This window comes from Pan troglodytes, chromosome 2 (genome assembly GCF_028858775.2).
Source record: "Pan troglodytes isolate AG18354 chromosome 2, NHGRI_mPanTro3-v2.0_pri, whole genome shotgun sequence".
In the NCBI taxonomy this organism is placed as follows: domain Eukaryota; kingdom Metazoa; phylum Chordata; class Mammalia; order Primates; family Hominidae; genus Pan; species Pan troglodytes.
This window is the reverse complement of record NC_086015.1, coordinates 139,050,608-139,063,817: the sequence shown is the minus strand read 5'-3', so window position 1 is coordinate 139,063,817 and position 13,210 is coordinate 139,050,608.

Sequence of the window (13,210 nt, the reverse complement as noted above, 5' to 3'; positions counted from 1 at the left end):
GGCCTGGTGGTGACAAAATCTCTCAGCATTTGCTTGTCTGTAAAGTATTTTATTTCTCCTTCACTTATGAAGCTTAGTTTGGCTGGATATGAAATTCTGGGTTGAAAATTCTTTTCTTTAAGAATGTTGAATACTGGTCCCCACTCTCTTCTAGCTTGTAGAGTTTCTGCTGAGAGATCCGCTGTTAGTCTGATGGGCTTCCCTTTGTGGGTAACCCGACCTTTCTCTCTGGCTGCCCTTAACATTTTTTCCTTCATTTCAACTTTGTTGAATCTGACAATTATGTGTCTTGGAGTTGCTCTTCTCGAGGAGTATCTTTGTGGCGTTCTCTGTATTTCCTGAATCTGAATGTTGGCCTGCCTTGCTAGATTGGGGAAGTTCTCCTGGATAATATCCTGCAGAGTGTTTTCCAACTTGGTTCCATTCTCCCCATCACTTTCAGGTACACCAATCAGACGTAGATTTGGTCTTTTCACATAGTCCCATACTTCTTGGAGGCTTTGTTTATTTCTTTTTATTCTTTTTTCTCTAAACTTCCCTTCTCACTTCATTTCATTCATATCATCTTCCTTCACTGATACCCTTTCTTCCAGTTGATCGCATCGGCTCCTGAGGCTTCTGCATTCTTCAAGTAGTTCTGGAGCCTTGGCTTTCAGCTCCATCAGCTCCTTTAAGCACTTCTCTGTATTGGTTATTCTAGTTATACATTCATCTAAATTTTTTTCAAAGTTTTAAACTTCTTTGCCTTTGGTTTGAATTTCCTCCAGTAGCTCGGAGTAGTTTGATCGTCTGAAGCCTTCTTCTGTCAGCTCGTCAAAGTCATTCTCCGTCCAGCTTCGTTCCGTTGCTGGTGGGGAACTGCGTTACTTTGGAGGAGGAGAGGTGCTCTGCTTTTTAGAGTTTCCAGTTTTTCTGCTCTGTTTTTCCCCCATCTTTGTGGTTTTATCTACTTTTGGTCTTTGATGATGGTGATGTACAGATGGGTTTTTGGTGTGGATGTCCTTTCTGTTTGTTAGTTTTCCTTCTAACAGACAGGACCCTCAGCTGCAGGTCTGTTGGAGTTTGCTAGAGGTCCACTCCAGACCCTGTTTGCCTGGGTATTAGCAGCGGTGGCTGCAGAACAGCAGATTTTCATGAACCGCGAATGCTGCTGTCTGATTGTTCCTCTGGAAGTTTTGTCTCAGAGGAGTACCTGGCCGTGTGAGGTGTCAGTCTGCCCCTACTTAGGGGTGCCTCCCAGTTAGGCTGCTCGGGGGTCAGGGGTCAGGGACCCTCTTGAGGAGGCAGTCTGCCCATTCTTAGATCTCCAGCTGCGTGCTGGGAGGATCACTGCTCTCTTCAAAGCTCAGATGGAAATGCAGAAATCACCCATCTTCTTCGTCGCTCACGCTGGGAGCTGTAGACCAGAGCTGTTCCTATTTGGCCATCTTGGCTGTCCTCTCAATTTTTGTATTTCTAGTAGAGACAGGGTTTCACCATGTTGATCAGGCTGGTCTCGAACTCCTGACCTCGTGATCCACCCGCCTTGGCCTCCCAAAGTGCTGGGATTACAGGCGTGAGCCACTGCACCTGGCCAAGAAGAAGCATATTAACTTGATGTGATCCCATTTGTCCACTTTTGCTTTGGTTGCCTGTGCTTGTGGGGTATCACTCAATAAATTTTTGCCCAAATAAATGTCCTGGAGAGTTTCCCCGATGTTTTCTTGTAGTAGTTTCATAGTTTAAGGTCTTAGATTTAAGTCTTTATTCCAATTTGATTTAATTTTTGTATATGGCAAGAGGTAGGGGTTAAATTTCATTTTTCTGAATATGGATATCCAGTTTTCCCAGCACCATTTATTGAAGAGACTATCCTTTCCCCAATGTATGTTCTTGGCACCTTTGTCAAAAATGAGTATGCAGATGAATGGATTTGTTTCTGGATTCTTTATCTGTTCCATTGGTCTATGTGTTTGTTTTATGCCAGTACCATATTATTTTGGTTACTATAGCTCTGGACAATAATTTGAATTATAATGTGATTCATCTAGTTTTGTTCTTTTTGCTCAGGATAGGTTTGGCTATTCTGGGTCTTTGTGGTTTCATATAAATTTTAGGACTGCTTTTTTCTATTTCTCTGAAGAATGCCATTGGTGTTTTGATAGGGATTGCATTGTATCTGTAGATTGCTTTGGGTAGTGTGGACATTTTAACAATACTGATTTTAACAATATTGAATATAGACAATTTTAACAATATTGATTCTTCCAATTATGAACATGGAATATCCTTTCAGTTTTTGGTTTTCTCTTCAATTATTTTCATCAATGTTTTATAGCTTTCAATGTAGAGTTCTTTCACTTCTTTTGGTAAGTTAATTCCTAGGTATTTGTAGCTTTGTAAATTGGATTACTTTCTTGATTTCTTTGTAGATCGTTCACTGTTGGCAATAGAAATACTGCTGATTTTTTAATGTTGATTTTGTATCCTGTAACTTCACTGAATTTGTTTATCAGGTTTTTTTTTGTTTCCTGTTTTTTTTTTTTTTGATGGAGTCTTGCTCTGTTGCCCAGGCTGGAGTGCATTGGTGCTATCATGGCTTATTGCAACCTCTGCCTCCCAGGTTCAAGTGATTCTCCTGCCTCAGCCTTCCAAGTAGCTGGGACTGCAGGCATGCACCACCATGCCTGGCTAATTTTGTTTGTTTGTTTTTTTAGTACAAACAGGGTTTCACCATGTTGACCAGGCTGTTCTCGAACTCCTGACCTCAGGTGATCCTCCTGCCTTGGCCTCCCAAAGTACTGGGATTACAGGCATGAGCCACTGCACCTGACCTGAATTTGCTTATCAGTTCTAGTAGTTTTTCTTTTGTTTGTAGAGTCTAGGTTTTTCCAAATATAAGACCATATCATCTGCAAACAGGTATCATTTGACTTCTTCCTTTTCAATTTGGAGGCCCTTTTATCTTTCTCTTTGATTGCTCTAGCTAGGACTTCCAGTACTATGTTGAATAACAGTGGTGACAGTGGCATCCTTGTTGTGTTCCAGGCCTTAGGGGAAAGACTTTCAGTTTTTCCCCATTCAGCATGATACTAGTTGTATATGGTTTTTATTATGTTATGTTCCTTCTATTCCCAGTTTTTTGAAGGTTTTTATTATAAAGGGATGTTGAATTTTATCAAATGCTTTTTCAACATCAATTGAAATGATCATATGGTTTTTGTCCTTCAGTCTGTTGATATGACATATTATGTTGATTGATTTGCATATGTTGAATTATCCTTGCATCCAAGAATGAATCCCACATGGTGTTGTTGAGTTTGGTTTTCTAGTGTTTTGTTGAGGATTTTTGCATCAATATTCATCAGGAATATTGTCCTGTAGTTTTGTTTTTTTGATGTGTTTTTGTCTGGTTTTGGTATCAGGGTAATACTGGCCTTGTAGAATGAGTTTGGAAGTATTCCCGCCTCTATATTTTGGAATAGTTTGAGTAGGACTGGTATTAGTTCCTCTTGAAAAGTTTGGTAGAATTTGGCAGTGAAGCTATTGGGTCTTGGGTTTTTCTTTGCTAGGAGACTTTTTTATTATGCTTCGATCTCATTACTTTTTATTGGTCTGTTTGGGTTTGGATTTCTTTATGGTTCAATCTTGGTAGGTTGTATGTGTCTAGGGATTTGTTCATTTCTTCTAGATTTTCCAATTTATTGGCATATAGTTGCTCCTAGTAGCCAATAATGATCCTTTGAATTTCTACAGTATTGGTGCATCTCTGATTTTATTTATTTGGGTGTTCTCTCTCTTTTTTCTTAGTCTGGCTAAAGTTTTGTGAATTTTGTTTATCTTTTAAAAAATAACTTTTTGTTTCATTAATCTTTTGCATTGTTTTCTTCATTTCAGTTTCACTTATTTCTGCTCTGATCTTTATTATTTCTTTTCATCTATTAATTTTGGTTTTGATTTTCTCTTATTAATTTTGACCTTGCTTTTCAAGTTCTTTAAGATGCATTGTTAGGTTATTTATTTGAAGTTTTTCTTCTTTTTTGATGAAGGCATTTACAGATATAAACTTCCTTCTTAGGCTTTCTTTTGCTGTATCCCATAAGTTTTGGTACGTTGTGTTTCCATTATAATTTGTTGCAAGAAATTTTGTAATCTCCTTCTTAATTTCTTCATCGACCCACTGGTCATTCAGGAGCATATTGTTTAATTTCCATGTGTTTGTATAGTTTCCAAAATTCCTCTTATTGATTTCTAGTTTTATTCCATTGTGGTCAGAGAAAGATGCTTGATATATTTTAATTTTTTGAATGTTTTAAGACTTGTTTTGTGACATAATTTATGATCTATCCTTGAGAATGATCCATGTACTGAGCAGAAGATTGTGTATTCTACAGCTATTGGATAAAATGTTCTGTAATTATCTATCAGGTCCATACTGCAGATTATGTCTGAGGTTTCTTTGCTGATTTTTTCCATCTGGAAGATCTGTCCAGTGCTTAAAGTGGGGTGTTGAAGTCTCCAGCTATTATTGTATTGGGGTCCATTTCTCTCTTTATCTCTAATAATATGTGCTTTATATATACGAGTGCTCCAGTATTGGGTGCATATATATTTACAATTGTTATATCTTCTTGCTGAATTGATCCTTTTATCTTTATATAATGACCTTCTTTGTCTCTTCTTACAGTTTTTATCTTGAAATCTATTTTGTCTAACTATAGCTACTCCTGCTTTTTTTTTGGTTTACATTTTCAGGGAATATCTTTTCCCATCCCTTTATTTTCAGTCTATGTGTGTTTTTATAGGTGAAGTGGTGTTTTTTGTAGGCAGCAGATCATTGCGTCTTTTTATTTAAAATCCATTCAGCCATTCTATGTCTTTTCATTGAAGAGTTTAGTTGATTTACATTCAATTTTGATATTGATAAGTAAGAACTTACCCCTGCCATTTTCTTATTTGGTTTCTGGTCTTCTCTTCCTCCTTTCCTTCTTTCCAGTCTTCTTTTTAGTGAAGGTGATTTTCTCTGGTGGTATAATTTATCGATTTTCATTTTTTGTGTATCTGTTGTATGTTTTTTGATTTGAGGTTATCATGAGGCTTGCAAGTAATATGCTATAACCCATTACTTTAAACTGATGACAACTTAACACTGATTGCATAAACAAATAAACCCTAATAAAAACTCTATAGTTTAACTTTGTTCCCCCACTTTTTAGATTCTCATTTCTATTTATATTATATTTTATTGTACTGTCTATGTCTCAAAAGGTGTGTAGTTATTATTTTTGATTGGTTCATCATTTAGTCTTTTTACTTAAGAGTAGTATACACACCACAATTACAGTGTTATAATATTATGTGTTTTTCTGTGTACTTATCATTACCAGTGAGTTTTGTACCTTAAGATAATTTCTTATGGCTCAGTAACAACCTTTTCTTTCTGATTGAAAAACTCCTTTAGCGTTTCTTGTAGGGCAGCTCTGGTGTTGATAAAATCCCTCAGCTTTTGTTTGTCTGGAAAATTCTATTTCTCCTTCACAACTGAAGAATAATTTTGGCCAGATATACTATTCTAGGAAAAAAGTTTTTTTCCTTCAGCACTTTAAATATGTTATGCCACTCTCTCCTGGCCTGTAAGGTTTCCACTGAAAAGTCTACTGCCAGATGTATTGGAGCTTTATTGTATGTCATTTGATTCTTTTCTTTTGCTGCTTTTAGAATCCTTTTAAAAAATCCTTGACCTTCATTAGTTTGATTATTAAATGTCTTGAGGTAGCTTTCTTTGGATTAAATCTGGTTGGTGTTCTATAACCTTCTTGTACTTGGATATTGATATCTTTCCCCAGGTTTGGGAAATTCCTTGTTATTATCTCCTTGACTAAATTTCTGCCCATATGTCTTTCTCTACCTCCTCTTTAAGGCCAATACATCTTAGATTTGTTTGTTTGAAGCTACCTTCTAGATCTTGTAGGCATGCTTCACTGTTTTTTATTCTGTTTTCTTTTGGCTCCTCTGACTGTGTATTTTCAAATAGGCATCTTCAAGCTCACTAATTCTTTCTTCTGCTTGATCAGTTCTGCTAGTAAGAGATTCTGATGCATTCTTCCATATGTCAATTTCATTTTTTTTCAGCTCCAGAATTTCTGCTTGATTTTAAAAAATTATTTCAATCTCTTTGTTAAATTTATCTGATAGAATTCTAAATTTCTTCTCTGTGTCATATGGAATGTATTTGAGTTTCCTCAAAACAGTTATTTTGAATTATATGTCTGAAAGGTCATATATCTCTGCTTCTCTGGGATTGGTCCCTAGTGCCTTATGTAGTTTATTTGGTGTTGTCATGTTTCCCTGGATGGTCTTTATGCTTGTGGATAGTTGGTGTCTGGGCTTGAAGAGTTAGGTGTTTATTGTAGCCTTTGCAATCTGGGCTTGTTTGTACCTGTCCTCCTTGGGAAGGCTTTCCAGGTATTCAAAAGGACTTGGATGTTGTGATCAAAGTCATATCTACATTAGGGGGCACCCCAAACCCAATAATGCCATGGTTCTTTCAGACTTGTAGAGGTACTGCGTTGGTGGTCTTGGATAAGATCTGGAAGAATTCTCTGGATTGCCAGGCAGAGATTCTTCTTTTTTTCCTTACTTTCTCTAAAACACAGTTTCTCTCTCTGTATTGAGCCACCTGGAACTGGGGGTGGGGTGACACAAGCACCCTTGTGGCCACCACCACTGGGACTGCACTGGGTCAGACCTGAAGCCAGCACAGCATTGGGTCTCACCCAAAGCCTGCTATAACTGCTACCTGGCTACCTCCTATGTTTGCTCAAGGACCTAGGGCTCTACAATCATCAGGTGGTGAACCCAGCCAGGCTTATGTCCTTCCTTTCACTGCAGCAGGTTCCCCCAGGCAGGTCCAGAGATGCTGTCCAGGAGCCAGGGACTAGAGTAAACAACCTTAGAGATCAGCCTTAGATATTCTGCTGTAGGTGACCTGGAGCTGAAACCATGAGACAAAATTCTTCCCACTCTTCCTCCCCTTACCACAGGAAGAGGAACCTATCCTATGGTAACTACCACCATAGACCCTTAGAGAGGTACTGCCCATCTACCACCAATGTTCATTTAAAGCCCAAGGACTTTTCAGTCAGCTTGTGGTGAATGCTGCTTGGCCAGGGACTCACCATTCAGGGCAGTGACCTCCCTGCTGGCCCAGGGCAAGTCCAGAAATGCTGTCTAAGAGCCAAGGTCTGGAATGAGAGACCCCAAGAGCCCACTTGGTACTCTCCCCTACTGTGGCTGAGCTGGTACCAGAGGTGTAAGACAAAGTCCTTTTCAGTTTTCTATCTGCTTTTCTCAAGAAGAAGGAGTGTCTCACCATAGCCACCACAGCTGGGCATGTGCTGTATCTCATCTGAAGAACATCTCAGAGTCTCACCCAAGGTCCACAGCATGTACTACCTGGGTATTGCTGCTGGTTCTTCAGGGCCCATGGGCTTTTAGTCAGCAGGTGATTAACTCTGCCAGGACTGGGTCTTTGCCTTCAAGGCAGTGGGCTCCCTTCTGGTCCAGGATGCATCTAGATATGTCATCCAGGAGCTAGGGCCTGGAATGGAGACCTCATGACTCTGCCCAGTGCCTTATCTTGCTGTGGCTGAGCTGGTATCCAAGATGCAAGACAAAGTCTTCTTTACTCTTCCCTCTCCTCTCCTCAAGTGGAAGGAAGGAGTCACTTTTGTTGCGTCAAGCTGCACTGTCTGGGGTCAGGGGAGAGGTGGCACAAATACTACCTTAGTCATCTTGGCCGGTGTCTCACTAGGTTCTGTGCCCCCCACATCCACTGGCTCTGAGCTCAGCACAGCACCAGGACTTGCTTAGGAATTATAGTCCTAGTGGTCTAGCCTGCCTTTCAAATTTATTTATAACCCCAGAGAACTAAAAGCCCAGGGTGGTGAGGCTTGCTGAAAATCAAGTTCCAACTTCTGGATGGGTGATTCTCCTCTGGCTAGGGATGGTCTAAATGCTCCCTCTGTGGGTGGGCATTGGCTTAGTTTAGCCCAGTTTTGCTTTCTGCTGTGATAGGGCAGAATTGAATTCAATGCAGGCTCCCATGATCACTGCATTCTCCCTCCCCAAAGCACACAGATTCTCTACACCAGGCGGCTGCTGCCAGGGTAAAGGGGAGGGGTAATATTCGTAATTCAAGACTGTTTCTCCTACCTGCTTCAGTGCCTCTTTCAGAGAAGTTGAAACCAGGTGCTGTGATTGCTCACTTGATTTTTGGTTCTTACGGAGGTATTTTTTTGGTGTAGATAGTTGTTACATTTGGTGTTCCTGGGAGGGTGGTGGGGGTATAATCAGTGAAGGCTTCTATTTGGCCATATTGCTTTACCCCATTTTTCCTGGCATTCTTGATGTGCTTGGATCACTTGGGTATGGTGTTGTACCCCTTGCTTACTAACAGAACCAGTTTTGTTCAGGTATCCAGCTGTTGGGTGCTGGGTCTCTCCTTGGTCCCAGGAGGTAAATCTCTGTTAGTACAAATCAACCATGTTAATTATATTCTCCTTGTCAGTGATTATTTTAGGAATAAACACAAGATGGAATTCAGGCAAATGAGACAGAAGTGAAGTCTGTGTCAGGGAGTGTGCTTCTGGGAATGTTTTCTGTACTTAAAAAGAGACACAGAAAAAGATGTTCTCTCTAGGCCTTTGGGTGTTATGTGAGAATGAGGTGCTTGGAGCTGCTGCAGCTATCTTGTCACCATGAAAATTCAAGCCTGAAGACAAAGGACAACATGCTGAGGATGGCAGAGCCAGAAGGTAGATGGAAAGAACCTGGATCCTGGATGAAAGGACTGAGCCACTGAATTATGTTGAATATGCCTCAGTTCCAAACTTCATATTTTGTGAAATCAGTGCCCTTTTTGTTTAAGCCTTTTTGAGTTGTGTCTTGAATTACATGCAGCTGAAAGGATTCCAAAGTGGTGACATACAGTCACCATCCTTACCTCCCTTTTCCCAATTTTCTTACCTTGCCTTTCCATATTCCCTTCCTTCCTTTCTTTTTTCTTTCTTTCTTTCTTTCTTTCTTTCTTTCTTTCTTTCTTTCTTTCTTTCTTTCTTTCTTTTTTTTTTTCTCTCTTTCTTTCTTTCCTTCCTTCCTTCCTTCCTTCCTTCTTTCTTTTTCTTTGTCTTACTCTGTCACCCAGGCTGGAGTGCAGTGGCACCATCTTGGCTCATTGCAACCTCTGCCTCCTGGGTCCAAGTGATTCTTCTGCCTCAGCCTCCCAAGTAGCTGGGACTACAGGAGCCCACCACCAAGCCTGGCTAATTATTTTTGCATTTCTAGTAGAGATGGTGTTTTTCCTTGTTGGCCAGGCTGGTCTTGAACTCCCAACTTCAAGTGATCTTCCCACTTCAGCCTCCCAAAGTGCTAGGATTACAGGAGTGAGTCACTGTGCCCAGCCTTTGAAGACTTATTTCTTCATAGATATTCATAGATAGTTGGCACTTGCAAGCTCAAGCATCCATCTGGATCCCACAATGGTGTTTCCCTCTGAGGATATGTATAGGACAGGAATTCTTCAAACCTTCTTTGAATCCTCCTAGATGGCTTGCAAAGGAACACCTTTCAAGTGGCGAACTGATAAATGCCACTTCCACACTCTTCCTTTAGAGTGCAGAGAGGCATTCATGACATTTCAGAGGAATGCCAAGGACCCAGGCTCTTTGGCAGAGTGCTTTATGATGGTCCATTTTGACTTGCCTACCTGACTGGCCCTCTGATAAGGGCATAGTGTCTCACACTGCAGGATTCTTCTCTGGGCTAATACTGCTTGCCTGGGAGAGGGGTGTTAGGTCACTGAACATATGGGCAGACCTCAAGAAATGTTATTTCCTAGAACCTTTTACTTTTTCTTCCTCAAACTAGAAAAACAGGAAAATAAATCCCCCACATATTCCTGAATTTCTTTTCTTCCCTAGTCCTCACATCTCTAAATATATCAAACATGATAATTTTATGAGCAACCAAGTTATACATAATACATTTTATGTTCTTAAATGTATCAAGTGATTTTAGATCTGCAAAGGATGCTATAAAACAAGAACAGACAGTGCCCAATTTGTAAATTAATTTGGAAGTATAACTTTTTTTAAAAAGTGGGTTTCTTGAACTCAGAATGCTTTTTCTCATAGAAACAATGATGGTTGAGTTCCAAGTGTGGACCACAACTGCCCACATAATCCATAATGTTCTGTAGCCTTGTCATTAGCTAATCACACTAATAGATGCTTGCTGAGCATATACTGTGTTTGAGACTCATTAATCTAGTCTTTATATGTGTTGTCTCAGTGATTTAATTTTCACAACATCTCTATGTCAAAGGCAACCAAAGCTCAGACAGGTTATGTAACTTGCCTAAGGACACACAGCATGTATATGGCAAAATTAGACCCTGTGGTCTCTCCTGCCCCAGAGTTGGCTGTTTTCGCATTCACCCTGTCCTCCTGATGGGTTTCAATCACGATCTGCGTTCACATTTTTATGAAAAAATACATTCCAAATTCCATTTGCAATGCCAAAAGCACATCTCTCAGCCCTGGCAGCTAAAGTCCCCCTTTGACCGTCCAATTTCTGTTTTCTCCTAAATAGCCTAAGAAAAGGGGGAGGGTAAGAGAGTGAGAGTAAGAGCAGCGAGCAAGTGTGCGAGCAAGAGAGAGAGTGCACGTGCGACAGAGAGAATACATCAGTGTGATATGTTGGCCTGGAATGAACCCCATACTGTTGTTTTCCCGACAGCCTGTGTCCATCTCTTTCAAATTCATTGGCTCCCCAACTCCCACTGGGTAGCTGAGCTGGAAATGCACATACTACTCATTACATTTCTTCTGCTTTTACCACCTGTTTATGGTTCAGCCACTGACACAGCCTTGATAAAAGGGCTTGGTGATTGTTCAAATCCCAACTTGGAGCAGAACTTAACTTTGTAAATTTTCAATAAAATGTGACTTTAAAACAAACATGATGAACTTTCTGATTTTGCCCCCCATTTCTCCCCAGTTGGCATCTCACCAGGAAAGGGCCATCATAACCTTCTTTATGCCTCATCTCACCTACTTCACTCAGCCCTCATCTCCTGTTTCTAGACTAGCCACCCTTTTGCCATCGGATTATTTTGCCCTTGGTTATTATTAATATTACATGAAGGATTCATAATTTAGTTTATGAAATATTTTGGACCTGGATTTCTGCTTCTTTTCCTTCAATTTTCTGGATTTTCCCAAATTTACTCATGTCTGATGCTTCTACCTAAGGGGAAAAAGAAGTCAAGGGGAAGGCAAAACACAATGCCTTGACCAAGGGAAGTTGTTGCAACTGATTAGCTAAGGGGAGGTGTTTCCATTCTCCACAGACATCTGTCACTTTCTCCTCTCATTTTCACGGATAATTGGGAATTGGCCTTATAAAGTGGAAATGACATGAACAACAAAATAGAAAAACATTCTCAACATACTCGGCACTGAAAATATGTACAATCTAATGAATGCTTGGCTAAGACATTATCCAGGATTTTTAGGAAGGCATGATTTAAAATCATCACCAACATGAGTGAAAAGTGTTCCCTTTGGGAGCTGAGCATCCATGGTCTCCGAAGACCTTCACTGCCATTAGTTGATTAATTAATTCATTAACACCTCGTAGAGCACAGGATATTGACTCCATATGGCACTGAGCAGGCAGTTTGATTTCTTTAGAAAATTTCTCTTATACGAAAGCACAGAAATAGTAAATAATTAAGCTCCAAGCTGCCTCGTTGTGATCTTTTATTGATCAAGGCAGAGATTTGAGAGGAGGAAGGCTTCAGGCACTCGCTCTAACCTGACTCTATTTGCCCCATGATGACATGTTACTGTGAGATGCTTGTTCTTATTATAAAGCCTTTAAGGAAGAAAATAAGCCCACAATATATTTATGGCTTGCGTTACTTCTGTCCGAGGTTAATTGCCTCACTCTTGAAGACAGCATTTTCTGGTGGACTCCCACGAGGCCGAGGGAAGTGATATGACGAGTGTGCTGCCTGCTGCCTTCTGAGTCCTGGCTTCATTAAGCTGGATCTTAATGCCTTTTTTCCCCTAATAAAGCTATTAGAACAATGACTTATGATTGTGTGGCTCAGTGAGACCTCCAGGGAATGAAGGAGGGGGTGTGAGCAGAAGGGCTTGAGCATGGATCAATGACAGAGGAGGTGGTCTCAGCTTTTCTGCCGAATGGGATTTTGCTGTTTCCCTCTCAGGGTGCCATGTTGCTCCCAACTCCCATGCCTGCTCACCACCCAGCCAACTGTCTGCCTCCCCCCAGATCTCCAGGTGGATCCAGGTGGGAAGGAGAGCCATTGAGATGGGACCAACAGCTGTCCCAGTTCCCAAACCTCTCCCCTTCTCGTTCTGCTCCATCCAGTTCTCTTCACTTCTATGCGTTCTTTTAGCCACTACCCTCTTTCTCTTTTCGGCAAAACTTCTTGAAGGAATTGTCTACACCCGCTATCTCTACATGCCCACCTCCCAGACACCTCCCAATCTGGGATTTCATGCTTCCCTTGTAGATGCCCCTTGGTGACAAAACTCATCTCACTCCTCTCGGGGGCAAATCTAATGGACATTCATGTGATTCATCTTCTGCCAGGAGGCTTTGGAAATTGTCCACAACTCCCTTCTTGATATCTCCTCCTTTGGCTTTTCTGGCAACTCTTGATGGTGTTTTTCCACTTACTCCTGGGGGACAGTTGGGAGGATGCAATGCTTATATTCCCCTTTGAGAAAGGACTTCCCATCTAGTTGAGGCTTCTATAGGATTTCCTCAATCTTTGGGCCAAGGTCTTGCTCTTCTCAAGCAGCCCCATCCAATGACTAAACAATGCAGTGGTAGAAGGGCGCAGTCATTTCTCTCCAATGTGGATTCCTCTAACAGGAGTGTCTGCTCCGGAGTTCCCCATTGGGTGATGGAGACGTTGTCATGCCTGCATCATGGTCTGACCACTCCCCCTGCCCAATCCTCCTGTCTTTTTCCTTTCACAGGTGTTGCTTCCCAGTAAACCTTTTGCTCTCCTGTCTCAGTGTCTGTTTCCTGGGGGACCCAAATGACACATTCCTTGTACTCCTTTGTTGCTGTTACTTTTTGCAAGTGTCTTAAATGATGGTGTTTCAAAGGCTTTGGTCTAGGTGCCCTTTTCTTT